Here is a 5,019-nt window from a genome sequence, read left to right as displayed (position 1 = left end):
GCATCACAGAGCATTACACTTCACTGCTGTGCAACCACCTCGCCCTTGTAGTGGATATATTAATATCAAAGTAGGCTTTAAAACAAGGAGTATTATTGGTGACAAATAAGAACATTACAAAATGATAAAGGAGTAAATGTACCAGAAATACACCATTCTAAATGCATATGCATGTAACAGCAGAGTTTCAAATTAGAGAATGGGGAGTCTAAAAATAGAGACACACACATATGTTAAGCTGATTTTTTTGGTAAAGGTGTTAGGATAATGCAATGGGGGAGAGGATAGTATTTTTAAAAATGATAGCCTTTTCAACCAAGAATACTAGAACAATTGGATGTACATACAGGATTAAAAAAAAAATAGAAAGAAAAGAAAAGCATGACACTCTCAGCTCTGTCCTCACACCACACACTCAAAATAGGTCATGGACCTAAATGTAAGCTTTAAAAATAAAAAACTTCTAGAAGCAGATATCTGAGGAAAAAAATTGCAGCTTCAAATTAGGCAAAGATTTATTAGATAGCATATAAAGCATGAAATATAAAAGATATGGGGGAAGTAAGATAAACGAGAGGGAATCAAAGAGAAAATGAAAGAAACAAAACATGTAAGGGACCGAAAACAGAAAGAAATCCATTGATTCTAATGTTTAGAGTGGGGACCAAGCAGATGGCATAATGATTATGTCCCTGGGTTATGTCGCTGGACTCCCCTGTAGTCTACCACAGTTCGAGTCCCAGATCTAACAGCTTAAAACTCATGCCAGGCACGTGTGCATGTGTGCCCAAAATCCCAAGAGAAGAATAGAGGAGAAGAGACTGCAGTGTGGCTATCCCCTGCTGGGATTTCTCACTGTCTCTCTGTCTCTCTGGGGAAGCACACATGCCCAATAGCAAAAAAATCTCTCTAGAAGATAAATGAAGTTTACAGTAATGTCTTTGGGCTGATATGCAGTGTACTCATGATGGGAAAATTTATTTGGTATGCTGTAATGATACACAGTGATTGAGTATAAAATAAGTGCATACATACATAAATAAATAGAAATATAAAACATAAGAAGATAAGTTATATTTAATCAAAACAATCTTTTATTCTTCAAAAGATATTAAGAATATTAAAAAGCCACATCCTAGCAGAAAATATTTGCAAGATACATGTCCGTATCCTAAATATATAAGGAATTCTTGCTGCCCAATGAAAAAAAAAGTGACAGTATGTGCCTGTGTGTGTGTCTGTGTGTGTGCCTGCATTATATATTATATTTATAACAAAATCTTTGGAGCTGGTCACATAGTATAGCAGCTAAATGTTGTGCAGATGAAGTTAGATCTCAAATGACTGGCCATAGTTTAAATCCCAGCTCTGGAGTCTTGAAAAACATGCCTGGTGCATGTGTTTGCATGTCCCAAATCCTTATGGGATGGAAAAATGAGAGAAAATGGATTGAGGTGTGACCATGTCCCATGGGGAGACAATGTGTTTTCTCTCTCTCTCTCTGTTTCTCTCTCTCTCTCTAATGAGAACACAAACCTCTAGCAATAAGCAAAAAGTTTTAAAAAATAAATAAATAAAAGCCTCAAACACTTTATCAAAGAAGATATACAAATGGCCATTAAGCACATGAAAATACACTAATTGCGGTCACTAGTGAAATGCAATGAAAAACCACACTGAGATACTACATACCCACTAAAATGGCTAAAATTAAAGATATAATATGCTAGTAAGGATGCAGGGCAACTGTAATCATCATATATTCTTCAAAGGAATATGAAAAAGTACTTCTATGTTGCAAGGTAATTTTCAATTTCTTATGATATTAAATATAGCTACCATCCAAACATGCCAACTGGTTTGTTTGGTTGGTTTTGAACAAGCCACTAATATCTGGGGCAATTTTTAAAATTATATTTTATTTACACTTAATCTTTGTACATCTTTATAGTGCAAGATAAATGCATGTATGTAGTACATGATAATCAGATCGAGGCCATTATTATATGTACATCATTTTCAACAGAAAACGTTTTGTTCCTTGAATCCTTCCCACTCTCCCTTAATATTCACCCCCTTCCCATACAGTTTCTAGTATCTATGCTTCCTGTCCTGCTATTATACCTTTGACTTTTTAAATTTTTGCTGTAGAGTGCAGCCATTTGATATATATCGAGCAGAGGCATATAGTGTTTGTCTTTCATCGTTTGGCTTATTTTGCTTAGCATTAAATCCATATTCTCCCACTTTCTGTCAAATGACAAGGTCTTGTTCTTTATGGCTGAGTCATAATCCATGATGTATATGTACCACATTGCAGCACTGTAAATAATGCTTCAATAAACACAGATATGCAAGTGTTTTTCTGACTGAATGTTTTCCTGTCCTTTGAGCAAATACTGAGGAGTGGGATTACTGGAACAAATGGTATCAGTAGATTTTTCAGGAACCGCTATATTATTTTCCATGGTAGCTAATTTACTTTCCCACCAACAGTGTAGGAGGATTCCCATTTCACCACAGCCTCACCAACAATTGTCTTTTTTTTTTTTTTTGATTCATAGCCATTCTAAGTGGGATTAAGTGATTTTCATTTGCACTTCCCTTATAAGAGACGTTAAATATTTTTTCATATGCTTTTTGACCATTCATGTGTCTTCCTTGAAAAGTTGTCTGTTCAGATCATTTGGTCATTTTTTAACTGGGTTACTCTTCTTGCACATGAACTTCTTGAGTTCCTTATATATTTTGGTTATCAATCCCTTAACTGAGGCCTCTTTGCAAATATTTTCTCCCATTCTCTAGGTTGTCCCTTTGCTCTTTTTATTCTTTCCTTTGGTAGGCAGAAACCTTTTAGCTTAATATAATCCCAATTATAGTTTTGAAAATATTGCTTTTTTGAAATATTGCTATTTTTGAAATTATTGCTTCTGCTTAGATGCCTTATTAAAGAAATCTTTGCCTACTCCAATGTCTTTGAATGTTTTATTTATGTGTTTCGAAAGAGAAATAAACACATATGCCCACACAAAGTTTTGTAATAATGTATGTTTATAGTGCCTTTTTAATAATAGCTCCAAAATGGAAATTACCAGAATATCTGTGATAAATAACCAAGTTATGTTTTTTCTATACAATGAATGGCTACTCATAATAAAAAGGGATGAATTACTGATAAATAAAACATTATGGATAAATTTTCAAAAAACATTATACAAAGTAAAATAAATTAGATGTAAAAGACTGTATATTATTATATAATTTACCACTATGGCAGTCTATGTAAACAAAGCTACAAGTACAGAAAGCTGATTAGTGGATGACCAAGGGTTGAGAGAAAGAGAATAACTACAAAAGACAGGAAGAAATTTTGGGGGGGAGTTGAAAAAATGTTCTACATCTTAATTATGCAGAGGTTACACAACTATATATATAATGTGTTACGATGGTACACCACAACTGTATATAATATTTTTTTAAATTCTCAAAACCCCTCAATTCTTCCTTTTTGTACTATACACATGAAATAGGCCAGAGACTTACTTAAAAATGGTGATTCCTATTGAATAAAATTATACCTCAATATTAGTACACGTTTAAATAACATAAGAGATACAATCAATATTTTTGAATGTTCTGCAAAATGACTATATAAAAAATATTTTATTCTAGATATCCAGTTCCTCAAATACATCTTTTTCTATTAATTTTTTGATGTCCTCTGTACACTTAAGTTGTGCATTATTTCTTGTTTTTCTTTTTTTATTTTGAGAGATTTTTGCTATAGGATGCATGTGCTCACCAGAGAGCCAAAGAGATAGAAAGTGAGAGATCACCACCCAGAGGGGATGGCCATGCCACAATCCCTTCTCCTGCATTCTCCTCTCAGGATCTTGGGCACACTTGCACATGTGCCTGGAGTGAGTTTTAAACCACTGAGTCTGGGACTCAAACAGCGATTGGCTATGGGGAAGTCCAGCAACAAAACTACTACACCATCTGCTGTTCCCAGTCATGCATTTTTTGTAATCTAACAATATATTTTGCTTTTTAATCAGGGTGTTTAGGCTAATGAATTTTATTGCAATTATGGCTATGGTTGGATTTAAGTGTATCATTTATTAGTTTTCCTTTTTTGTTTCATCTACTATTTTTTCCTCATTATTCTTACTTTCTAATTGAATATGTTTATGATTTCATTTTATCCCAGCATATAAACTACCTTTTACTGGTTAGCCAATGGTTTCCAAAAATCATAATTTCTTATTCACAAATAATTTTATACTGTCTCATATCCTTTCGTTACTAAAGCGGGGTGGGGGAGAGGACAGGGAAATGGGATTAGTAAGTGTTAAGATATATAGAAGGTAAAAATTTACTTAATCACATTCTAGCCTAGGTTTTCAACAAGGGATTATTTGCCCCTCCCCCTACCAGGAGATATTTCACAATATCTGAAAATATCTGTAGTTGTCACAATTGGCATAATGCTGGTACTGACACGCAGGGGGTAGAGATCAAGTATACTGCTAAACATCCTACAAGCGTAGGAAGGCTTCCTATAATAAATATTCAGCTCAAATGTCAACAGTGCCAAGGTTGAAAAACTCTGCTCTAAGAAATACTTAGTGCTTATTCTGAGAAAACAGATTCAGAGATATTCTGGGCACCAAAAGAAGATTTCCTCTATCTCCAGTCTGACTTTACTAAACAATTAATTCTAAGTCCCCAATTTGCTTCCTTTCTTCATCTCTCATCACCATGTGTGCCCTTCACTTCTGGTCCACTCACCACCAAACACTTTTTCCTTACAGTGGATTTTGACATCAGCATCCAGCTTGAAGATCTACAGAAATAAGACTTCATGGTAGGTTGAATAGAGTGTCAAGGTATAGTCTGCTCTGGGCCTGGCGTCAATTTAGGATATTAGGTGACCTCTGTGGGCCATGGTTTATCTGATCTCTGGAGAGCAGAAGGTTGGACTAGTTTGGATTCTCTCTTAAAGGGGCTTACTGGGGA

Source organism: Tupaia chinensis, unplaced genomic scaffold (assembly GCF_000334495.1).
Source record: "Tupaia chinensis unplaced genomic scaffold, TupChi_1.0 Scaffold145396_1, whole genome shotgun sequence".
Lineage (NCBI taxonomy): Eukaryota > Metazoa > Chordata > Mammalia > Scandentia > Tupaiidae > Tupaia > Tupaia belangeri.
Note: the sequence above shows the minus strand (reverse complement) of the source record.